This window comes from Pelodiscus sinensis, chromosome 11 (genome assembly GCF_052426305.1).
Source record: "Pelodiscus sinensis isolate ZL-2025 chromosome 11, ASM5242630v1, whole genome shotgun sequence".
Taxonomy (NCBI): domain Eukaryota; kingdom Metazoa; phylum Chordata; order Testudines; family Trionychidae; genus Pelodiscus; species Pelodiscus sinensis.
The window spans coordinates 47,514,111-47,540,286 of record NC_143062.1 but is presented as its reverse complement, the minus strand read 5'-3'; the positions used below and the strand labels follow the sequence as shown (position 1 = coordinate 47,540,286).

General features: G+C 44.3%; 1 long non-coding RNA gene across 1 annotated transcript in view; it reads left to right on the top strand.

Moving 5' to 3' along the window:
* LOC102460386 (uncharacterized) overlaps positions 1 to 24,413 on the top strand; it is a 48,846-nt gene extending 24,433 nt beyond the window's left edge. The window contains exons 2-3 of the long non-coding RNA XR_012906588.2: positions 17,540 to 17,598; positions 23,584 to 24,413. This is a non-coding gene — a long non-coding RNA (uncharacterized LOC102460386). The remainder of the gene's footprint in view (positions 1 to 17,539; positions 17,599 to 23,583) is intronic.
* Positions 24,414 to 26,176: the final 1,763 nt, after the last annotated feature.

Genomic DNA, 26,176 nt, shown 5'->3' with positions numbered 1-26,176 from the left:
CAACCTGATCTCTGTATTTGAGAAGATAATCTGGGATTCCTGGCCACTGCTGCCACTACTGATGGGCCTAAACTGTTGGCCCTTTAAATCACCACCGGGTTCTCTTAGGCTACGTCTACACTGGCCCCAAATTCCGGAAAAGGGATGCAAAGCAGGTAAGTCAGAATAGGGAAATCCGCGGGGGATTTAAATATCCCCCGCGGATTTAATAAACATGTCCGCCGCATTTTTTCCGGCTTGGGGAAAAGCCGGAAAAAAGCATCTAGACTGGCGCGATCCTCCGGAATAAAGCCCTTTTCCGGAGGATCTCTTATTCCTACTTTTCCCCAAGCCGGAAAAAAAGCGGCGGACATGTTTATTTAAATCCGCGGGGGATATTTAAATCCCCCGCGGATTTCCCTATTCTGACTTACCTGCTTTGCATCCCTTTTCCGGAATTTGGGGCCAGTGTAGACGTAGCCTTACTGTGTTTTTCAATTTGTGGTATACATGTAAATTGAGCCTCTTGGAAAAGTTTCCATGCAGCTTGCTGTGCCTTTTAGTTTCTGTTTAACTAACCTCATTTTCCTGTAGTTCCCTTTTCTGAAATTATATGCCACACCATTAGGTTGCTGTGGTGCTTTCCCACCACAGGGATATTAAATTTAATTATATTATGGTCATTATTTCCAAGCAGTCCAGCTATAATCACCTCATAGACCAGACCCTGTGTTCCACTTAGGACTACATTGAGAAATTCCTCTGCTCCTATGGGTTCCAGAACCAGCTGCTCCAAGAAACAGTCATTTATCTCTGCCTTCCGTCCTGTGGGGGATATGGAGATAGCTGAGCTTGAGTGTTTTATTTTAATAGCCTCTCTAATCTCCCTGAGCATTTCACAATCATGATCACCATCCTTGGTTGGTAATATATCCCTACTGCTATATTCTTATTATTAGAGCACAGAATTACTTGTCATAGAGATTCTGTAGTTTGGTTCATTTAAGATGGTTACTTCATTTGATTCTACAATTTGTTTCACATAAAGTGCCACTCCCCTACCAGCATGGCCTGTGTTGCCCTTCCAATAAGATCTGGTATTCCTGTGTCCCATTGATTATCCTCATTCCACCAAGTTTCTGTAATGCCTATCCATATCCTCCAGGACCTGTCTCCTGTCCTGCCCTATGTCATTGGCATCTACGTGTATCATGACCACTGGCTTCTCCCCAGCACTACACATAAGTCTATCTAGATGCCTCAAAGGATCTGCAACCTTTGCACCAGGCAAGCAAATCACCATGATGTTCTCCTAGTCATTGCAAACTGTCTATGAAGGGCCAGTGTGCTCTCGATTCCCCTGCGCATGGCCCCGCACTTTGTTATTGGCTCTGCCTACTTGGGTGGCACGTTCTACCTGCGGTGCATCCCGAAGCTGCAGACTGAGCATGGCAGCAGCAGCCCCTCTGCCTGGTGGGGTCCCTAGCCTGCAGGAGAGGAGGAGGAGGTTGCCGCGGATGCTGGTGGTGAGGGCACCCCGGGCAGCCCAGCCCCCCTTCCTGCTGACCTGTGAGCTCTTTGTGCCACTTGGGAAGCAGCCTCCGCAGCCCCATGGAGGCAGAACCAGAGCCCCGGGCCTGGCATGTTACCACCGGTGGCCCAGGCCACAACACCCCATTCGAACTAGGTCTTGCAAATAATCATGCCGGCTCTGTGTCTGTTTCTGATGATCAAATCCTGCATTATTAGCACCTGTCTCTTCCTAATAACTGGAGTTTCCTTCCACAGAGGGGTATCCTCAGGGAGAGAATATACCACAACATCATCTAGAAGGAGAGTCCACTGCTCCATTTGATGCTCTCCTTTCCTGAGATTTTTGCCCTCCTCAGCAGCAAAAGGATGTCTGACCGGAGGTGGGATCATTGTGCTGTGTCTCAGAAAGTCTCATCTATGTACTTCTCTGTCTCCCTTAGCTCCTTCCTTAGCCCATATGCAGTCTGGGAGGGCTAGGAGCTCCTTGCATTGAATGCACACATATTTTTGAAGTGGCCCACCCTGGTCTACAGTCAGTCATTAAAGAGTTGTCTGCCCATAATTTTCCACAATTATGAAAATGTTCATTGATAAACTTAAAAAACTTAAACCCTATAATTTTGTGCAATTATGAATTCTTAAATATGTACATTGATATTATTAATAGTGAAATTTAATTCTACGGAGCCGAAAGCTAACTGATTGAAGTTACTGATCCATTCCTGAAATAAGAATATTCTGAATACTCCAGCTATTGAAATAGGAGATTCAGAGATAACCAGGAAAAATTAGGGCACCTCGAAAATAGACGGCACGTACAATTTAATCTGTTAAGTAGTAACCAATGTGACTTCTGCATTTTCAGACAACGACTTTGAATACTGATTCGCCTTAATGTGAAACACCCTCCCCAGCCCCTCTTAACAAATCACTTGACTCATTGCTGGGCTCATACTAGCACAAGTGTAGAAACTAGCCCTTCAAAGCTCCTTGAACATTTATTCATCTTTCTAATCACTCCCACTATTAGGAAGATGAAAGAAAAAAGTTTTACAGCTTTGTTGGAGGAATTTGTCTTTCTAACTGAAAACAAATTGTCTGAGTTTTGTGACTTTCGGAAGACATCATAGGATTGTGCCACTTTCAGACTCTTATGTCCTTGTATTCCAAGCTAAGCATAGTATCTTAGGATATGTAAAATAACAGGCATTTCCAGGGAGACACAAACAATCTAAGGGTCTGGGATTTCATTTGGTGGTAAGTGATCCTTCCTGGATGAAGTAGAATAAGAACTTGGCAGTGTCTGTAAAAAAGGCCCCTTTCTTTGTCTTTTCTTCCTTTCCTTTCCATCAGTTAGCAAAGTGTGTTATATCAGTGTGGAGTGTTTTGTTCCCTGGTCAGCAATATGTTTATGCTATTGTACTTTCTTAATACGATACTGGTTCTGAGCCTCTTGTTTGATACAAACTTGGACAGAGTCACCCGAATCTGGTTTGTTAGGAATAGCAGACAGAGGCAACATAACTATCGTATCACGCAGAGTTGCCCTAATTACACTGAGCATCATTCAGAAAAGCACCACACTGTTGCCTGGCAGGTATTTCTATAACAGATATGGCCTGGTCACAGAACAAGTTACACACCAGATGTGTTCATCATAGGATGCTTTAATGCTCTGCCTGGCATGGCTGATTGATTTAATTAACGTCATGAACTCCAGTCATCTGAAGAAGTGGGCTGTGCCCATGAAAGCTCATGATAGCATCTATATGTTTTGTTAGTCTATAAAGTGCTACCAGACTAGTTGTTGTTGGTTTCATTAAGATATTTTACATATTGCACCACCTAGTGGCTGAACAGTAGAACAGATTCCATTATGTTGCCTTTATCGAGCTGGCTCTCTCTTTTAGAGTGTGTCTGTATGTCTGTGAGTCTGTTTGTCCAAGAATGCCTCCTAAACGGTAAGAGCTAGGGGCCACCAAATTTGCTATGCAGCTTCCTCTTACCCTAACTTAAAGCAAGGTCAGGATTTGGTCGTGGCAAGAACACAGGAAGTGCCAGGAATGGGACTGTTTTCCAGAACATGGAAAGGGAGAGGCCCACAGGGCCGTAACAAGGGCGCGGCGAATGAGGCACTTGCCTCGGGCGCATAGCTGAGGGTGAGCAGGAAAGACAGCTACTACGCTGTCGTTGCTCGTGCCTTGCACCACGTCAGCACCCTTCCCCCCCCCCCCCCCCCCGTGCCGAGGACGGTCTTGCGTCAAGTGACAAATTAGCTAGTTACAACTCTGGGAGAGGGGTAGAGAGGAGGGAAGTGATATTCACAGTGACCACTGAGGGCAGTGACCACAGGGGATACTATACTGCAGAGTGACCACTGGGGGCAGCTGCACCAGTAAGACACTGGCCAATTGAGGACAGGGCTCTGCATGCTGCTGGCCAATGGAGTGGGTAAGTGGCCATGCCAGATAGTGGTAGGGGAATTTCCTCTGCCCCCGGTATCCCCAGCTCCCTCCCAGGAGACACCCCCACCCCCAGAAGAGGCTGAGCTGGGAACCATGTCCTAGTCCCAGATAGGCTGTAGGCCTGCAGGTCATGGGGGAGGGGAGGGGAGGGGGGGGCGGCGCTGGATGCTTGGGCCAGCCCCTAGAGCCCCCCCCCGCCCCCCCGAGAGTCTGCAGGCTGCAGGAGGCCTGCTGGAGGTCGGGGATAGCTCCCAGAGCCTCATCCCCCTCTGCAGACAGCCTGCAGGCTATGGAAGGATGGGGGCTCTAGAGTCTGGGGGAAGCCCTTGAGCCTGGCCTCAGTTTCCCCACAGGCTCCAGGGTGGGTCAGGTGGATGTCGGGGCCAGCCCCCAGAGGCTCAGTTCCAGACCAGAGGCCAGCTGGAGGCCAGAGCTATTCTGCGGACCCTCACCCATCCCTCCCAGACCAGCTGCAGGGCCCAAGCCTCTGCTCTGACTCGTACACACCCCACATTTGCAGCCCTCTGCGCTGAGCCCCTCCTTAACGACCTGAGCAGTGACAGGTAAATTTGCTAGTAGCCCATATTCGCAATGGGCCACATTAATGAATATAGTGCAGGTGTATTGAGGCACTCTGTATTTCAGGCTCATAATGTGTATGCCTCAGGTTCCAGCAGTGGTGATAGGATCAGCAGCTTCTGTCCTTGGGGAGATGGGCCCACTGCAGGCAGAGGCTGCTGCTGAACCAGGCTCTGTTTGTGGACAGTGCAGGCCACTGCGGATAGAGGCTGCTTCGTGGCAGCCTTCCCCGCCTCCTTCCCTGCTTCCCTGCAGCAGCCTCTGTCCATGGGGAGCTCAGACTGTTACAAATAGGGCTGCTGCCACCCCATGCTGCTGCCTCTGTATCAGAGGCAGCAGCATAGGGTGGCAGGCAACTGGTCTGTGTGAGAAGCTGGTTTTTAAACTGGCTCCCCTAATGGACTGGCTCCTGCCTGCCACCCCATTTTGCTGCCTCTGATAAAGAAGCAGCAGCATGGGGTCACAGGGGGCTCTCCAGGAGTGGGGCCAGGAGTGCACTAGTTGCTGCCACCCCCAGGAACTATAAAAGAGTCATGTAACCACAAAGATTTCACAAGGTTACACGACTATTCCATTACCCGATATCTAACATCCTTAATTTAATGGACGCAGACTCTGGCTGCCGCTGTAGTTGCAGGAGTAACAGTGACAGCCAGGAGCCCTGCGCCTTTTTGAATCTCCGGATCCTGGGACAACTTCCCACTGTGCCTCCTTTGTCAGCGCGCCTGGCCTGGCCTGCCCTATGCTTGTCTGACTTCAGTTGGAGGAGGGTCCCCACCCAACCCTTTTGTTCATGTGAGTTAACATTTAAAAGATGAAAGCTGCTCCTAAAGCTTGGTGAGATGATGGCAATTCAGTCTCTGGTGGCAGCAAAAGAGAAGACATCAGAAGTGGACTGGCTGTCTCAGGTTAAACCAGGTTCTTGCAATATTAGTCAGGAGCTGTCCTCGTGGCAATGACCATTTGTCTGGGGTGAGGTAGATATTGCAAACTACAGATGCAGGTGAGCGCGAAAACCCTGCTGGAAACCATTCTCTGCTACTAGCTTATTGAAAGTGAGAAGCAGCACTCATGGAAAGCTAGCTGCCCAGTGTGGTGTTTCTGTAGCTTCTATCTGTCATTAGTTGGGGTTTTTGGTGTCATTTCTCAATTAAAATGGGAAGAAGTGCCTCCCTTCTGGCCGGTGAGGCAGCTGCTTTTTTACGTTCAGAAGTACCTTGTAACTGAGAGATACTTGTGTGCTCGCTCACCGTGTTCTCCTGAGGAGATATTTCTCTTTTGTTTTGCTGTTCTCCAGATATAAAATAAAGAGCACTCCATCTGAAAGCTCCGTCTCCTCCTTCTTTATGGAAAAATGCCTCAGGGTGTGAAAACAACACACTTGTGAGAGTCTGATTTCCAGAACGCCAAGTGCTCACTTTGGCTTCATTTACACTGCAGGGTTTTGCACAAGAAGCCTTTTGCGGAAGAGTTCTTGCGCAAAAGCACGTCCAGACCTCAAAACGCATCACAAAAGTAATGTGTTTTTGCTCAAGAGAGCATCCACACTGCATAGACACTCTTGCACAAGACAACTCTGATTGCTATTGACAGAATGGCCATCAAAGCTCCTGTGCTTTTTCCGATAGGGGTTTCTTGTGCAAAACCTCCTCCAGAGCATCCACACCTGCCTTTTTGCGCAAGAGCTGTAGAGAAAAAAGGAGTTATTCCTCGTGGAGAGAGGAATAACTCTACTGGCAAAAGCCCTCTGTTCTGTAGATTTTCTTGCGCAAAAACACGCTTGAGGTGTGGATGCTCTGCTGGTTTTTGCGCTCAAACCTTGTAGTGTAGACATAGCCTTTGTGTGTATTGGTGCTCCTCGGTGACAGTTCAAGTAGCTAGGGACAAATACACAAAATGCTCAGAGCTATACCTGATTGGCCACCAGTACCTGAATTGTATATTTATTCATAGAACTGCATGCCTGATGTTTCTGAGATCAGGCACAGAGGGTGCGTCTAGACTGGCAAGATTTTGCACAAAAGCGGCCTCTTTTGTGCAAAAACTTGCCAGCTGTCTACACTGGCCTCTTGAATTTGTGCAAGAGCACTGACGTTCTAATGTAAGAATTCAGTGCTTCTTGCGCAAATACTTTGATGCTCCCGTTCAGGGATAAGCTCTCTTGCGCAAGAATACTTGTGCAAGAGGGCCAGTGTAGATAGGCACCTTAATTTTTTGCGCAAGAAAGCCTAATGGCTAAAATGGCCATCGGGGCTTTCTTGCACAAAAGCGCATCTATACTGGGCACGGATGCTTTTGCGCAAAAGCACTTTTTGCGCAAAAGCATCCATGCCAATCTAGACGCTCTTTTGCGGAAATACTTTTAATGGAAAAACTTTTCCGTTAAAAGTATTTCCACAAAATCATGCCAGTCTAGACGCAGCCAGAGTGTGTAACATTCTCCCTTGTATAACAAAACTAATGTACGCAGAGCCTACCAAATTGCTGCTCCAGAGAAATGAGAGCAGTCACTGCCTTTCTAGGGCTCCTCTTCCACAAGTAATTGGTGCGAGAGTGACTGTTGTTGCCTTCTAGTGGATACAGAACCTTCTACTAACAGGATATTATGGAGTTCTTCAGCACCACCACTTTTACTCTCTATCTGGGGTTTTGGCACTGAAGGCCATGGCTCTAGAAACAGCTGCTCCCTAGGTGTGATTTAGATATACTAGCCTGTCTACAGCACATGGATTTGTTGCAAACTTCCTAGATAGTGCTAGAGGTCATTTCTCCTTTTCTCAGTTAAAAGGACCCCATTAGAATGTACTAGAGACTGGACAAAGGGCGTGAAAGCAAAAACATATTCTTGAGATGGTAAGAAGGAGTAATTTTCATTTGTCAGTTATCTGCAGAGTGTTTTTTTTAATAAGCTCCCAAAGCTTTCTTAAAAGAAAAGTTATTTTTCCATAAAAAATATTTTCATTTCATAACTGTGTGCAATGTCTAACATCCAGAAACTCCTTTGCATGAAAATGTAGCTAAGATGTAAGCAGAGCTGAAAAAAGCCCCAAATCCTGCCAGATTTGTACAGTGCATAGAGATTGTGTGGACATCTTGTCCTGTCTGAACCCCAGCAAGGATAATAATTATATATGTGAAAAGACTCATTTAGACTAGGATGAACAACAGGGAGAGAAGTAGATCTCTATGTCTCTGCAGAGTGGGAAGAAATCTCAAATATTTCTGCTTGTCTGCAGAACAGCTGGTGAGTTCTCATCTATGAATCTAATTAAGCATATTCCTTGCCACAAACACTTTAAGTTCTATTTTTGAGATGCAGAATGTCTCTCCAAAATGTATGCTGGGGCATATTGCTTTCATGCTCCTAATCCCCAGCGGAAGGGTTGTTTTTTTTCTGTAGCAAAATGAAATTACAGTTATAGGCTAAACTCAAAATCACTCAAATAAATAATATTGATTGATATCTGGGTATCAATAAAGCATCATGAATTAATGATGGTTGAATTTAATGCACTGGGCCATCAAGACCTTGCAAGAATGACGAGAGCCAAATCACCGAGCCTTAAGGCCATGTTTACAAAACTGCTCGGTCCAGTGGTTAAGGTATTAACCCAGTGGTTCTCACAGTGGGGGTCATAACCTCTCAGGGGGTCACAAGATTATTATGTGGGGTGTCACAAGCTGTCCACCTCCACCCCAATCCCACTTCACCTCCAGCATGTATAATAGCGTTACATTATTTTAAAGTGTTTTTAATTTTTAGGGGGGGGGAGGTGTTGCACTCAGAGGATTGCTGTGTGAAAGGGGTCACCAGTACAAAAATTTGAAAACCACTGCACTTCCCTGCTTTATTGGGGTATTATGAAGATAAATATGATTTAGGAGGGGTCAGCTATTATGGTGATGGAGACTAAATCCCTAAAAAGGGATAAGCATTTTGCTTACATGGTCCATTGCAGATGCAGTGTTGTGGGAGTTCTCAGTTTGGGGCTAGAATGTGAGAACTTAGAGGCAATAAATAAATACATGAGTGCAGCTATTTTAGTTCACTGGTTCTGTGCATGTGTGCAAAATGCATCAAGTAAATCATCTGACTAGCATTCTTTGATCAGCTTTCTTGCCTGCGTGACTGAAGACCAGTAGTTAGACAGTCCATATACTGTCTTTTCACCAGTGCATCCTCCCTGACTGGTGGGGCTAGGCTGGCATAAAACTGGAGCCCTTTGCAAAATGTGAGCCTCAAATGAAAACAAAACTTAGGTACTTGACAGTTCTGTTGCAGCTTGTATTGGAGGGTCCAAAATAATTTAATTTATTCCGGAATGCTCATCACCATCGCATTTGTTCATAATGTCAGACTAACATTACCCTGAGCTAGGTGAAACCAAAGCCCAGAAACAGGTAGGGCCTTCCAGACGCTGGCTTGTATCTGAGCAATGCAGAGCTATTCTGCCTCCACAGATGCACCTGCTCATAGCTTCAGGCCCTATGGGGAATGAAACATAAACTTCCATCACCAGCCAGTCTGGATGTTGTACAGGCTGTCCTTGCTGTAAGTCCAAGATATGTTCCAAAAAACTTGGATTTATAGCAAAACAACTTAAAGTGGGGATTTTTTTCCCCACAGCTGACTTCCATTTGTGCAAATTGCAGGGTGTGAGGGGTTGTGCAACTTAAGAGCAGGGAATGGGAGGCTTTATAACGCATCATTTCCTTCAAGCATCAACGACTTTAGTGGGGAACGGATGGATAGAGGGGCGACTTCTAGCGGGGACGCCTTGTATAGCAAGCAGGGCCATACTCCATTTGAGATGACCAGCACTACTGGTCAATAAAGAGCTATACAGCCCAATAATATTGAGAGAATCTTTTATCCTCTTTATGGCTTTGGACTTGAAATGCCCCTTTAGAAGTTCTCATGGCATTTTGACACCTCACTAAGCTGTGGTAACAGGGTTTTTTAATCTCCCCAGGAAACAAAATAAACAGCCAATTCAGGGCTACCGCTATGGGACATTTCTGTTGCTGTTCTGGATGCTTCAGTATGAATGAACAAAACAGAATAATTGTCAAGTGATTCATCCGTTTTAGCAGTGAGAAATTTAGGGATGTCTGGAGCCTGGTGTTGCGTTTCTGACCATCTTGGTTAATAGCCATTGCTGGACCTATTCTCCAGGAACTTCTCTAGTTCTTTTTTGAAACTAGTTATGCTTTTGGCTTGCACAGCTTCTCCTGATAATGAGTCCCACAGGTTGACTGTGCATTGTATGGAACAAGTACTTCCTTATGTGTGTTTTAAACCTTTTGCCTATTAATTTCATTGGGCGACTCTTGGTCCTTGTGTTATGTAAAGAACACTTCTTACTCCCTTTTTTCACACCATTCATAATTTTATAAACCTCTGTTTTAATTTCTTTTTCTAAACTGAATAGTCCTAAGCTTTTTAATCTCTTCTCATATGGAAGCTGTTCCGTACCCTTTTTTTTTGTTGCCCTTCTCTGTAACTTTTCCAATTCTAATATATCATTTTTTTTCAGATGGGGTGCCCACAACTGCACACAGTACACGTACCCTGGATCCATGTACCCTAGATTTATGTAGTGACATTATGATATTTCTCTCTCTATATATATAAAAAAAGTTTTCCTGCCGCGTGGCAGAGTGACCTTATCAGGCTTTTTGTGGCCAGAGAGAGGGGTTTGGTGAGCGTATCGAGCAGGGAGCAGCCCCCTAGTAATGTCTTCTTATATATCCTTTTTTGATGGTTCCTAACATTCTGTTTGCTTTTTTGATTGCAGCTGCACATTGCACAGATATTTTCAGAGAACTATCCACAGTGTCTCCAAGGGCTTCCTTGTATAGTAACATCATTATGTATGTATAGTTGGGATTCTGTTTTCCAATGTCCATTACTTTGCATTTACGATCATTGAATTTCCTCCGTTACTTGGTCCCCCACTCACCCTGTTTGGTGAGAGCCCTTTGTAGTTCTTCTCTGTCAGCTCTGGACTCACCTGTCTGGAGTAATTTATATTATCTGCAAATGTTGCCAACACTCTATTCACCCCTTTTCCCAGATCAATTATGAATACCTTGGATAGCATGGGTCCCAGTAGAGATGCTATTTACATACCTCCATTGTGAAAAATTGACCATTTGTTCTTACCCTGTATTTCCTATCTTTTAACCAGTTACTGATTCGTGAGAGGACCTTCCTTCTTAACCCGTGACTGCTTATTTTGCTTAAGAGTTTTGTGTGGGGACTTTTTCAAAGACTTTCTGAAAGTCCAAGAACACTACACCAGCTGTCCATATGCTCATTGTCTCCCTCAAAGAATTCCAATAGATAGGTGAGGTGCTATTTCCCTTTACAAAAGCTGTATCCACTCTTCCCCAGTGTACTGACCTATTTGTCTCGTAAGTCTATTCTTTACTATTATTTCAAACAGCTTTCTTTATACTGAATAGGGATGTTAAATTTCGATTCATTGACTAATTGAATAGTTGATGCAATTTGCATAGACTATTCGATTAGTCAGTAAGGGCGCCTCTGCCTTTGAAGTGTAGCAACAGCCCTGGGCCCTGGGCTGTTGCTACACTTCAAAGGCGAAAGCGTTGTGGGGAGCACGGGGCCAGCAGGGCAGTCCCCCACTGGCTCTGTGCTCCCCGTGATGTTTCAAAGTGGCAGCGCCGCATGGAGCCTGGGGTCAGCAGGGAGACTCCCCCTGGGCTCCATGCAGCGCCACCGCTTTGAAACGCCACGGGGAGCACGGTGTCAGGCTCCTCGCAGCATTTCAAAGCAGCAGCACCCTGGGAAGCCTGTGGTCAGCTGCAGACCCCCCCCCCCCCCGGTTACCCCGGGCTCCATGCAGTGCTGCCGCTTTGAAATGCTGCGAGGGAGCCTGGGAACTCAGGTGGCCCCAGGCTGCACATGGTGTTTCAAAGCAGCAGCGCCATGTAGAGCCTGGGGTCTGGCCCTATGCTCCACATGGTGCTGCCACTTTGAAGCACCTCCATCTCTCCCCACTCCCCTTGCTGCCTCTTTCTGATCGAGACAGCGAGGGTGTGGGGGGGAAACAAATAGTCCACTAGTGCACTATCTGATAAGCATTTGCTTATCAGATAGTCGACTACTTGACTAGTTGTTCACATTCCTAGTTCAGAAGTTAGGTTTACTGGCCAATTATGATAGGATAGCCTCTGGAGCCTTTTATTTTAAATGGGAGTTATGTTAGCTATCCTCCAGACATATGGTTCGGAAACTGATTTAGGCAATAGGTTACATACAAGAGTTGGTAGTTCTGCACTTTCATATTTCAGTTCCTTCAGAACTCTTGGGAGAATCCCATCTGGTCCCATTGATTTATTAGTGTTTAATGTATCTATTTATTCTAAAACCTCCTCCATTGATACCCCAATTTGGGACAGCTCCTCAGTTTTGTCACCTTAAAAAATTGTTCAGGTGTGGGAATCTCCCTCACATCCTCTGCTGTGAAGACTGATGCAAAGAATTCAAGCTTCTCCATGGCATGATCTTCTCTGAGCCCTGGTCTGCATTAGGGTGTTATTTCAAAATAACAAGCGGAACACCCACACTACCAAGCCCATTATTTTGAAATAATGGGCTGGTTATTTCAAAATCTGTATTCCTGCTTTCCAAGAGAAATAACGCTTATTTTGAAATAGTTATTTCAAAATAGCGGTAGTGTGGGCGTTCCGCTGCTGCTCTTTTGAAATAGCTACTCCCCAGAGTCATTCAAACTAATTACTCCCCAGTGCTTCCTAGGGCTCTAAGTCAAAGTAGCATGCCACATTAAGGGGACCCTGCCTCGGACTAATTTCGGACTAATAGAGTGGACACACTATTTTGAAATAGTTATTTTGGGAGTTATTATTCCTAGTGTAGACATAACCTGAGTGTTCTCTTGCTTGTCCAGTCGTTCCACTGGATGTTTGGCCTTGCTGCTTCCAATGTAATTTTAAAAAATTGCTCTTAGTTTGCTAGTCGCTCTTCAAATTATTTTTTGGCCTGCCTAATTATATTTTTACATTTGACTTGTCAGAGTTTATGTTCCTTTCTATTTTCCTTGATAGGATTTGACTTCCAATTTTAAAAAGGAGGCCTTTTTGCCTCGAGCCACCTCAGTTCTTTTTTAGCTCTGATAGTCTTACTGTTTTTTTTAAAAAATTGGACTATACATTTAATTTGAGCCTTTATTACTGTCATTTCCTTGCAGCAGTTTCACTTGTCTCAATGATCCTTTTTAATTTCCATGTAACTTCCACATTTTTTGCAGTTCCCTATTTGAAGTGAAATGCTACTGTGGTGAGTTTCTTTAGCATTTCTCCCTCTACAAGGAATTTAATTCAATTATGGTTGATATTGCTGAGTGGTTCAGCTATATTCACCTCTTGGACCAAATCCGGTGCTCCACTTAGGACTAAATCAAGAATTGGCTCTTCCCTTGTGGATTTCAGGACTAGCTGTTCCAAGAAGCAGTCATGAATGGTGTCTAGAAATTGTATCTCTGCCTCCCATCCAAATGTGACATGTTCCTAGTCAATATGGGGATAGCTGAAATCTCCCACTATTGGATTTTCTGTTTCTGTGGTAGTACGCTACATATCTCATTAACTGTGTAAACCGATACTTGTAGCCTCCCGTAACTCAAGCTTGACCCCAGGTGTACACTGTCTTCCTTTTTAACTTATATCTTGTAAACTTTATTTGAAGCATTAGCTTTAATACATTTTGTCTTTCTAATCGTCAGCATTTCACAATCACGGCCACTGTCCCAGTCAAGTAGTTGATAGTGTATCGTATTGCTGTGCTCTTATTTTTGAAGCATAGCATGTCTATCCATAGCTGTTTTCTTGTACATTCTGACTAATTTAAGATTCTTGTTATATTTGACTCCATGCCAGGGATGGACAATAATTTTTAATGGGGGGCCAATCCAAGATTTTAGTAAGTGGTCAAGGGCCATACTTCTATGGAGGGGGTGTGGGGTCTGGGCTGGCATGTGAGATGTAGAAGGGAGCTTGGGATAGAGGACTCGGGTGTAGGAGGGGGTGTGGGGTTTGAGAGGGAGTTTGTGTGAAGGAGAGGGTTATGATCTGGGGCAGGGACTTGAACTGCAGGGTCTAGGAGGGGTTATGGGTGGAGGAGAGGGTTCTGGCCTGGGGCAGAGGTGTAGGAGGGGGTGCAGGGTCTGGGACGGAGTTGTGACCTGGAGGAGGTGGGGAGAGGGGATATAGAGGGTTTGGGTGATGACCTGGGGCAGGGAGTTGGGGGCACAGAGGAGGTGAGGTGCCAGAGGCAAGCTCTGACTGGGAGGTGCTTACCTAAGTGGCTCCCAGACAGCAGCCCAGCAGGAATCTGAGACAGGCTCCATGCCTGTCTGCTGGGCTGGCTGCTCCATGTGGCTCTGTTTCAGCAGGAGGAGGAGGCAGGAGGAGATTTTGCTCACTGCCCATGCTTCCAGCAAAATTTCTCAGCTCCTATTAGCTGGAAACTAGCCAATGGGAGCAGAGGGATTTTGCAAGGGTGGCGGGGGGGGGGGGGGGAGGAAGAGGGGATAGCGCACTTCCTCCATTCCCAGTGTGCAGGGCAATGAGCAGCCTGCTGTTTAAAGCGGCTACAGCTGCTTTCTAGTAAGGGTGCTGGCAAGGCAGTCATGGGCTGGATCCGGCAGCTTGGCACGCTGCATCCAGCCCACTAGCTGCCTCTTGCCCACCCCTGCTCTATGCTGTCTTCACATATAGTACCACTCTCACACCAGCATGACCTGTCATTACCATGTGCCATTGATTATCATTGTTCTACTAAGTCTGTGTGATGCCTATTGTGTTAATATCCTCATTCAATACCAGCCACTTGAGATCATCCTGATTTTTAAAAACCATCTGTAAAGTGTGTGATGGGCAGTACTGATCATCTGACCACCTATTATACCCCCATCACAATTCACTAACGAAAGGAAGATAGCATCAGCCTAGGCAGTGAAATAGCAGTGCTTCAAGGGAAGCTAGAGCTCAGGAGAAGTCCTCTTTCGCCAGAAGGCTGTTGAGAGGACAAATGGATCCCCATAGCTCTTGACTTGTGAAGGGAGTTTCACGGATATTAAAAGATTAAATAATAGGGAGGTGAGGATATTGCAGGCAGACAGAAATCAGTCAGACCAGGGAGGGGTTAAATAAGCTAGAGATGGTTTCTGGAAAAGAGATATACTCCTCACAAGAAAAGCTTTGCCTGTTGTAGCTTTGGAGGATTCTAAAGGTTGGATGTGCTGGTTTCTCATTCTCCCCGCTTTAATGGTATATTTCATCAAGTTGTCTGAACTACGCAACGTGGCTTATTGAATTCTTTCCACGTAAGCTTCCAGGGACACTACAATATATCACTGTTGTTTGCAACAGACAACATTTCTAAACTTTTTTTTTTTTTTGCATGCACACTTTTCCCCCAGGCTGTGTATTGATCTCAGCTTGTGTTCCATTGGGTATTGGTGAGCTCTCGTGGGTAGTCCTGGTGTTTCAGGGAACCACTTCACATTCCACCACTGAGGCAGGTTTTACAATCAGCAGTAACAGCAGCTTAGCTCTTTATATTTTAGTGCATCACTTCAGACACCCATGTCTGAAAGGACTGGCTATTATGCGCTGCACTGTAGGGGGCAGGCAGTTATCCAGTTTGGATCTGAATTTCATTTTCGCTGTGTTCCCATGTCATGTTGGCCCCCAGCACAGTCAAGGTTGTGAAGTGACAGGAGTGATTCTATTTGCAGATCATTTGAAATTACTTCTTGCTTCAATTTTACTTGTTGCTCATTTCCTGGCAGGGTATTTTACACTTGAAAAAAAATTGAAAATGATCCCTGCTTTTGGGTGAGAGTCCAAAATAGGGCCCTTCCCTGACTTTTAACTCACAAATGGCCCCTCTCTTCCTTCTACATCCCTCTTTTTAAGAGGTTTGTCTATTGAGCTGCACCATTGGAGTCATAGACTTCAGAATGCCCAAGATCAAATGTTTTGTGTAGGCACAGGATTTGTACACAGCTGGGCAGTCTCTCTTTCTGTTCTCTCTCTGAGCTCACTTCTATTCACTTGCTTTACATGTAAAATCAGCTGGAGGAACATCAAGACTGTGCGGAGGGCAGGAAGGGCTCACAGAGTGGCAGAATATGGAAAATGTGTGGAACTCGTTTAAAAAATGATATTTTTGCATTGGAAAAGGTTCAGAAAAGGGCAACAAAAATGATTAGGGGTTTGGAATGGGTGCCATATGAAGAGAAATTAAAAAGCCTGAGACTTTTCAGTTTAGAAAAGAGAAAACTAAGGGGAGGATATGCTAGAGGTCTATACAATCATGACAGTTATGGAGAAAGTGAATAAGGAAAAGTTATTTCTGTGTCCCTATAACACAAGAACGAGGGGTCACCAAATGAAATTACTAGGTAGCAGGTTTTAAAACAAACAAAAGTAATATTTTCTTCACACAGTGCACAGTCAATTTGTGGAACTCCTGGCCAGAGGATGTTGTGAAGCCTAGGACTTTAACATTAGAGTTAAAAAAGGACAAGATAAATTCATGGAGGTTAGGTTCATCAATGGCTATTAGCCAGGATGGGTAGGAATGGGGTCTCTAGCCTCTGTTTGTCAGAGGCTGGAAATGGATGACAGGAGAGAGCTCACGTGATGAGTCCCTGTTCTGTTCACTCCCTCTGGGGCATCTGGCATTGGCCACTGTCAGCAGACAGGACACTGGGCTAGATGGACCTTTGGTCTGACCCAGTCTGGCCGTTCTTATGTTCTTATGTTAATTTTGGTGTTAGGGCATGTGATCTAAAGGAATACTTGTATGGTGCGTGCGCATGCTTGCGAATGAGTTATGTGGCAAATTCATCAAGAAAAATATGAACATTCTTCACACTGGGCCCATTTAGCAAAAGCCAGTTTTAATAAAGTGCAGACTGTTATTTCACTGTTTGCAGATTTTCTGTGGAGTCCTGAGTATTATTTCTCCCATGGTTGGGACCTATGTGCTTAAATGTAAATGTTAAACAATTATAACCATTTTTTAAATTCTACAGCCCAGCTTTCTAAAGAGTTCTTAGACCTTATAGAAACTTATCTCTCCCCACTCCTTTCTCTGCTCCATCTTTTTGTGTGAAAGTGGACGCCTTTGGTCTTGTTGCATAGCACTACCACAGATGATTATGCTATGCCATCAGTAACCTTCTTGGTAATTTCCGCCATCTGGACCAGCCTTCTTTTATTTCCTCATCTTGTGACAGTGCATCTCTTTTTAAATCACGTTGACTTGCCTATACCTCTTAATCTGGGTTTCATTCTGCGGTCATTTTACTCTGTCAAGTTATATGGGAAACCGTTTGTAGTGAAGCTGTTACTCAGAATTGAGTTGCATTGTAAACACATGGTTGAAATTATGACTGGTATGGAGAAAGTAAATAAGGAAGTGTTCTTTACTCCTTCACATAGCACAAGAACTAGGGGTCATCAAATGAAATTAATAGGTAGCAAGTTAAAAACAAACAAAAAAATGCACAACTTGTGGAACTCCTTGCCAGAGGAAGTTGTGAAGGACAAGACTATACCAGGGTTCAAAAAAGAGCTAGATAAATTCTTGAAGGACAGGTCCATCGATGGCTATTAGCCAGGATGGGCAGGAATGGTGTCCCTAGCCTTTGTCAGAAGCTGGGAATGGGCAACAGAGGATGAATCACTTGATGACTCCCTATTCTGTTCATTCACTCTGGGGCACCTGGCCTTGGCTACTGTCAGAAGATAGGAACTGGGCTACATGGACATTTGGTCTGCTCCAATATGATCCATTCTTATGTTCTTGTAAACATTGTGAATTGTCCATGCACCTCAGCTAGTTAAATGAAGCTATGGTCACGTGCATGTACAAAGTAAAGTTAAAACAATGAATTGCCACTGATCTGTTCTCTCTCTTATAGGAAACCTGATGGAGAATAAACAAGACTTTTCTTACACCACTCCGCACCCAGTGGCAGCAGTAAGTATCACACACATTAGATTTGCTGACATTTTTCCAACTGTGTGAAATTTGCTTGAAGATGTGAGTGCAGGGATTGGAATTAGAAAGCTAATACAGTAACCATAAAACAGTAGTAAGAATAGTTCCCTGTTCACAATTATAAAAATAGCATCTGACTATGAGGTGGCCCATAAGACATGAGCATCTTATGTCCCAGAGGCTCTTGAAAAATGATGAAGGGTTCTGATCCTCTTGAGTGCAACCATGACTAAACCCCCCCTTGACTAAAATGAGCTGTCATGTGATGTAAGGGTTGCCTTGTGCTTCTAGGATCAGGGCCTGTACTTCCCCATCAGCTAGCGCTGCTCTAGGATCTTAGCAAAGCAGCTCAGCAGCTTGTATATGAAAAATAGAATTTCAGGTCGATGTAATAGATGGCCTGGAAAATCCTCAGGGATTACAAAGAATGTGATCGCTGACCCTTAAAAGACAGCCAGAAGTGGGGAAGAAATCATTCAATGGACAGCTTCTTGCCGCTGAGTAAGCACAGCACTGCATCTTAGGCCTAGCAGCGTAAGTCAGGTTTCTGAAACATTTCTGTGACATAAAGGTAATTCTTTAGCCTTTCGAAAACCGCTTAACAAATTCCATCCAATTATATTGCTTGAGCTGAACTGAGCAAATGCCATCGGAAGCTGTTCGAAATATTCATTTGAATAAAATTACCAAGTTCGCGCTGCACCCTTTTGTGTTCATCTTGACTGAAATCCACCCCTTGCCATGAGCCAGCACATCAACCTCTCAGGAGAGCCCACTTTGCAAAATAGCCATCAGGCTCATGAACAGAAGTGCTAGGAGAAACCGATAATTTCCATGAATGTGAAATTTGAGCATTCACACTGGAAACCTGGGTTGAAGCGTTATACAACCAAGAAACAGAAGTAATATCAGATGACTTATCTGTCCCTTCAAAACAAAATTCTCTTGAATGCTGCATAGTGAGCATGCTCGATGAATAGCTCATAAACTGTTACTACAAGAAGAGCTATTCACTAGGGCAGGTTTTAAAAGCAAAATTTTTAAAACGGTCAGTTCTTCTGCCACACCTTCTCTTTGTTGGGCCCAAAATTTCGATTCAAATTAGGTCAGATTTTTGAAAATCAAAACATTTCAGCCAGTTCCATTATCTACCAACATTCTCTGGTGAATCATTCTGAATAATGAATGTATTCACCCAGATCTGGCATTGCTCTAATATAATCTGCAACTAGGCAAAAAAATCTATTACATTATTTCCTAAGAATTTTTCGCTTTGCTCCGTAAGTTACAAAGAAGCAGATGACACTACATGTATGTATTTGAAAATGTGGGGCCCGATCCAAAGCTCACTGAAGTAAATTGAAAGACTCACATTAACTTTAGAGGGCTTTAGGTCAAGCCTATGATTCTGAAGTCAATGAGAGTCAAGGGCAATCACAGTTCCCTTGCTTATGCAATAGAAAAATGCTACGTAGTACCTCTTCGATGTGATTATTTAGGTCACCTTTGTATGAATGTCCCTTTTATTAGTCAGAATAAGTGAGCTCATCTCATTTCCTTCAAATATGCTTTGGAAAATATTCTTGGTATAGCTGGGGATTGAGGAACATGGTGTGAAATGTTGTAACCTTTTTAAAGCACTGGTTGATTTAGATTCATAGCAATAATGGCAAAAATTGTAGTGTCTGAGACAGTTCTGCTGCCTCTTGTTAATTTCCCATGCATTATACTGTCACCCATTTGGAGATGACCAAGACAGAAACTCTATTATAGCAGCTACTTGTGGGTGTGCACTGGGAAGCTGCAGTTTCTTCGGAGTGATTATAAGAGTTGCATCTGTGCAAGTTGCTATGGTGATGCCAAGGCTGATTATAAACTAGGTTAACCACTTCAGTACTTTTCTATGCACAGCCTCGTCCTGTGGCTCCGTGCTAATCCATCCTTGGGAATGCATGCGGCACCGCCCATTCTTTCAGCAGGGAAAAAGTGGCCTCAAAATAGACACCACTGCAGTTTGGCCTGGTGATGAGTGAAATTAGAGCACCTATGAATTATTGGGAGCTACTAAAAAATGAGTTAGATTCCAGACAAATAACAATAACAAGGCAAAAGGACCAGTGATTGCAAATGGAGATGACTAAAAGAGGGGAAACTTAGATGCACAAAATACCTCCCCACTGCCAAATATACCGACAGATCCTCAGCTGGGGAAAAGTCCACATAGTTCCATTTGAACTGTATTTCCGTCTTCATCAGGGAATGTGCCAAATTGCTAGGCGTTTACAATGATAAACACTTCTGGGGATCGTATCATAGCACCGAACACTCTGTTGTTTCAAGATGTGGCATGTACAGTGTAACCTTAACTACAGGCCGTCCTCGCTACAAGTCCAAGATATGTTCCAAAAAACTTGGACTTATAGGGAAACAATTTAAAGTGGGGATTTTTTTTTCCTGTGGCTTACTTCCATTTAAGCAAATTGGGGGAGTGTTTCGCACAACTTATAGCGGGGAATGGGAGGACTTATAATGCATCAGTTCCTACAAATGGCAACGACTTTATGTGGAACGGGTGTATACCGGGGCAACTTATACCGGGGATACCCTGTACAGCATTCTCATAAATTAGTTAAGCAGTGTATTCGGCTGTGCAGCAAAGGTTACGGTTTGGCAGCAGGTGGTTTTCTTTTATGTAACAGCCTTTCTGTCATTACTGAATAAACACACATGTGATAAAAAGACAACAGGGTCGACACACAGCTAATCTATTCTTAGATTTGGCATTTGCTTAGGTGGGTTTCATCACATTGCATCTGACTTGCCACATGTGCCATTTCCCCGACAAGCAGATTTTCACTGCTAATACATTCTGATTCTCATTTAAAATTCAAAACTACTGTGCAGCCTTCCTGCATGGTGCTCTGATGTAAAGCTTCCTTTCTTATCCCTAGGCTGCTGCTCCACAGCATCAGCATCCTGTTTATGGCATGGAACCTTCTATAATTTGTGCATTTAGGGGTTCCACAGCTCAGTTTTCTCTGGCTTTGTCCAGCTTTGGCTCCAGAGATGAGGATGTTCAGTGCTTGTCGGAATCCGACCTCTGGTGAGTGTGTAGCACTGAAGTTCTTGGAGTGGTAGTAAGTCCCATCTACGTCTTCTGTGATTGCTACCAAACAGGCCCTTTGGGTCTTTGGAAGCCATCTGAAAGAAAGGGTCTCTCAGTGACAGATGGCAAAACAAGGAGCAATGGTCTCAAGTTGTAGTGGGGGAAGTCTAGGTTGGATATTAGGAAAAACTATTTCTCTAGGAGGGCGGTGAAGCACTGGGATGGGTTCCCTAGGGAGGTGGTGGAATCTCCCTCCCTAGAGGTTTTTATGTCTCAGCTTGACAAAGCCCTGGCTGGGTTGATTTAGTTGGGATTGGTCCTGCCTTGGGCAGGGGGCTGGACTTGATGACCTCCTGAGGTCTCTTCCAGCTCTAGAATTCTATGATTCTATAATAACTTGGATTAGGAACTTAGTGTAGCTCTTTCAGATTTTAGTTCTTTGACTGAAGGTCAAGAACACTCTTCTCTTGTGAGGCCTGTAATGGAAACAACATTGCTGGATGTGGAAATGGGGTCAGGCAAACTGCAGAGAGATGGGACAGAGATTCAAATGAGATAACAAGAGCTCTAATTGTGGAAATGAAAATATGGACAGGAGTAGGTGAAAGTTCCACAGGAGCTCATGTTCTCTTCAGGAATTTCTTCAGGAAGTCTGGGCACTCTTTGTTTGTCTTGAGCTAATTTTAAAATTACACCCTTGTGTCTGAGAGCATTGGGGGAGGGGGTGCAATTGCCCTAGGAAATTCACAGGTAAGAAGAGAGAAATGTATGAGGGAAATAAGCAAATTAGGGTGGTCTAACTCTAAAAACAGCTGGAACACCTCTCACCATTTCCTTAAACCCTACTCTTGAGAAACCAAGGGGAAAAAGAGACTCAAAGAAACCGTAGAGATTTTCCCTCACCCTTTTGGCAAGCTGCAGTTTGTCATTCCCATCTGAGGCTGCTGAACACAAGCTTACGTCCTGCTGTCCACCCCCTCCTCTCCTTAGTTTAGAACTGAAATATTATCCCCCTGCTGCAACAGTAAATTCATCTTGAATTATTTTCTTACCAGATGTGTAACATGGGCCAGATTTTCTTAAGTCACCTTTATATTTGCACCCCTGAAGTTGTGCATCTAAATATCTGCTTAAATATTGCCCTCCCCAGCTTAGAATTTACAGTCAGAAGGGACGATCGATAGTCTGACTTCCTGTCTAAGACAGGCTAGCAACACCCATACACGCACTTCAGCATTGCTTGTGTCATTGGCACTTGTGTCATTGGCACACATTGAGAACTAACCAATCAACATACATACATGCCATTTGGAAAATCAAGTCCATAGTTTTGAAAGAGTGGGAAATGTGGGGAGGCAGAATTTGGGGGAGGCTGCTTTGAAAAATAGCCTATTCTTTTATGCCCCACCCCCATGGGCAATGTGCAGGAGAAACTATCAGTGAGGAAAAGAAATCCAGGTCTCAGTTCTCTGACCTCGATCATTTCACTTAAGTATCACTAATCAACTGACTATATATTGAGCAATGACTTTCAGGTGTCTATTCTATAGGAACGTGCAAATAAACAATCTCTGCAAATGCTCTCTGGAGTGTTGTATGTGTCTCAGGCTGAGTATGCTCCTGTTTTTTCTTAGTACACCTGCCCCATGGGCGGGAAACATTGTAATGACTCTTGTAGGTGCAGTGATTAACAGAAAGAGCCAGTTTGGTGTGATATGTCAGTGAGACAGGCAGTCTGGTAGCTGCTTGGGTGAGAGGCTGAAAGTGTCACCCATTTTCTACCTCTGTATGTGAGGACAAAATGGGACCCCATTGCTTCATGGACTCAAAGGCCAGAAGGGACTATTGTGATCATCTAGTCTGATTTGGTATGGAACATAAATATCATACTCTTTCCCTCTTCCTTTTCACCCCTGTGATGAATGGGAGGAGCCCTTGTGTTCCTGTTGTGTGTCCAGAGAAGAGCCTAGGAGGACATGAAATAAGCCAGGGAGCCAGGCATGGGGAATCTAGTGACCTAACGCAGAAATAAGTCCTAAAACTACAGATATGTGAGTAGAACAGGAAATGTTTAGTCAGACGCAGTCAGGTTGTTTTCTTTATTTTTGGGATTGTTGGACTTCTCTGTGCTGAGCACAGTAACTACCTCCTTACTCTGTAACTCTCCAAACTGAATCCCAGGGAAGCAATTCTCCGTGTTTTAATTCTTTTTCAGTTGCTTTGTAACTCCTAGCAAACAAGCATGTTTCACCAATGTGTTTTTTTGAATAGGAATCAAATTGTGGTCTCAAAAAAGGTGATTTTTATGTCCTAAAAAACAGAACAATCTGTGTGTACATGCCTGAGATTGCCCTGCCAAACTACAATTAGAATTTAAAGTTTCCTTTTCAGCTGATTGCAGCAGCTAAGGTTTCCAGCTCTCTCCAGAGGAAGGGTTAAAAGAGCCTGAGGGTCCCTTACAGGAAGGAATTCCCAAGTGCACCTTTCTGGGTTTTCAAAGAGGTTTTTGCATTTGGGTGGTGGCAGTGATAACACTCCAAGGCCAGGGAATCTGTGACCTTGGGAAGGTTTTAACACAAGCCCTTGGTGGCACAAGGTATTTTACAATTTCTGGTGGGCCCTCATCTTCTGCACAAGTAGTGCCACAGCAGGGAAAAGCCTTGACAACCCCAAATAAAAAAAAACCCCAACCCAATCTTGATTCAAGAGCAGCTGTTAATAGAGAATCAACTATGACCCTTGGTATGTAAGATCTAGTTTTCTGGACCATGTGTTGGGCTTGGGAATGAGGCCTGAAACTCTTGAGCTACCTGCGGAGTATCACTTATAGTGTGACTTTTCATGTCTGTTCTCTGCAGGACTGTGATGGAATCTGCCTGGCCATGCATGCTGAAAATTGGCTTCCCTTGGGTCGTAACTGAAGAAGTGGTGCTGCAGACTGCGTGAGAGCAATAGAGTCTGTTCATGCGTGAGTAAGTGACATAGTATGGCAATGGAGCCCGTGTGGTTATTGGAGTTATTGGAAGAAAACACATCCGGTGTGGAATTAGATCCTGAGCTTTTGACTTTAGGCTAATAAACTGGAGATTGGGGAGATATTTGAAGAGGAAGAACATGATGGCAAAAGCAGAACAGATGTCACACAGTGCTAGAAACTTGGCTGTTTCTAGGGCTAATTTAACCAAACAGTACTGTGGCATGTTGCTTCACATTGGTCTAGGTCAGCAATGTGCAACCGAGGCTAATGAGTGGGCCACATGAGTGGTCCTCCTTCATCTCAGTGGGTTGCAAGATTGTTGTAACAAAGATGGTCGCCCAAGGTAGGGCAGTTTTGCTGACTATGTTTGCATACCTAGTATTTGCCGATTGAATGTGACGATTGAACTGTAGCAGTGCTTTGATTGGATGCAGACAGAGTGCATGGCTCATACAGTGAGTGTTGTGTGCAGTCAGCCTGCACCTCACTTCACATGCCCTCGCTTTACATACATGTCACTTGAGTAATTCTGGTAGGAAAAAAGCTATGTGGATGGAAACCAACAAAAGCTGCCAACCCTACACATGTCTTTTCAGCTACACATAGAACCCCGATTGGCCCTCAGGTCAGAGGTTACCCCACTAATCTAGATATTCCTGTGATGTCCCCTTGGGGATTAATGGATCTAGTCTCTCTATTAAAAATGTTAGTTTCTTAACAGTTTTTCACTTAAGATGTGTCTTGTTATTAATGAGCTCTAGTATGTGTATGTGTGGGTATGTTTGTGTGTGTTAATTAATTATTGCCCCGTCTCAGAATAACAGGTGGGGTGCTAATCCCTTCATATTTACAGCTGGAGCTAGCTTCACGTTTGAAACTGATTTGCATTTTGTTCTCCCTTCTCGTGTAAATTACAGTCCATGAAATGCAGAAAGTGAAAAGCAGTAGGGAAAAGAGAGCTACACTGGTGCCATTCAGGTTGTTGGTACAGAGCCTCTGGCAGCAAAAGAAAAGAAGAGGCTCTCTGTTGAGGCCAGTCCCCACTGGAAAGGTTTGATGCTGTATCAGGCCCCTTAAGGATTTTCTCTGGTCCTACTTCACCACCCATTTCTGGCTCCCAGCATGGTGGCCAAGGAAAAGGGCCCATTGGGTCACTTGATCATTACCTGTTCTATTAATTCCCACTAAAGCATCTGGGCTAGGTGGACCTTTGGTCTGAGCCAGTATGGCTGTTGTTACGTTCTTATGGCTGGGACATTCTTACATCCTGGCAATCTGTGTCTGATGGAATGGTCTGTTAGCTGGGGATAAATTAGAGCTGCAAGCTGGGGATAAATTAGAGCATCTCCAAGCCCACAACAGTCAGTCCCAGAATTGGGCAGGGGAGGGAGATAAAGATGGCTAAAAGTTACCTTCTCCTATGCCACCCCTCCGCCATCTGTGCAGAAGGGTCAGCTCTGGTGGTCTAGGATTCTGTCTCTGCACCAATGTGCAATACTGGTGACAGACATAAACCTTAATCCAAATGGGCAGCATATTTACTTGTGTTTATTAAAATAATGCAACTTCAAATACTTTCAAATCTCCCCCGTTCTCGGCTGAATTCACAACAGAACCCTGTGTTTTCTGCCGTACTTTTTTGCTGGGGGAATTCTTTAACTACTCCTTCAGCTGGAAAATCAATTACCAAGGCATTTCTTTAACAAACTTTTTGGCTTCCCTGGCAATAGGAGAGTGACGAATCTCCTCCTGGAGAGTACTAGATACTTTGCAAGTTATTCAGCAGGGCGTTTGAATTACTAGGATTATTAAATGGAAATCCTGCTGCTGACATGGTTTGCTTGATATAAGCCACACAATCAGATTTGGGATTGCTAATGAGTGCTGACCACTTTTAACCAGCTCATGTCACACCAGGGTTGTTCTGATTGTGTAATCTTTCATAAAGATGGGTCCAGGTCACAGAAGAAAAATTGTTTCTATGGGCAATGGACCTTTTAATTTTACCATGAACAAAACCTCAGTTCTGAAGGGATTTCATGCACACACTGGCCACAGCATGGTATTCTCCCTGGGTCTGGCAAACTTCCAGACAGAGGTCTTTCCAATTGGAAAGTTTCCCTTGTTTGGTGCTTATAAGAACCATATTTCATCTCTCTGGGTTTCACTCACTGCCTCAGAGCCTTTAGCTCTTTATTGTCTTTGTTCTTTAGTTAATTTCATTCTACGGCTTAGTTTCTTGCAATTCAAGTGGTTTAATCTAGCAATGTTCACCAGTGTCCTTACAGGGTGAGGTAGATTGCGTTTTTCACGATGAGCTGGGGTTTATCATGTCATGCTTTCTAAAGAATTAATTCTTCTGAGTAGTGTTACAATATTGACTCATCCAGAAATGGGAGGCAGAGGCTGATAAGTTCAACTTTGTATTCCCGCTCCTTCCCCCATGTATCTTGCATTGTGTGGTCAAGTCTTGC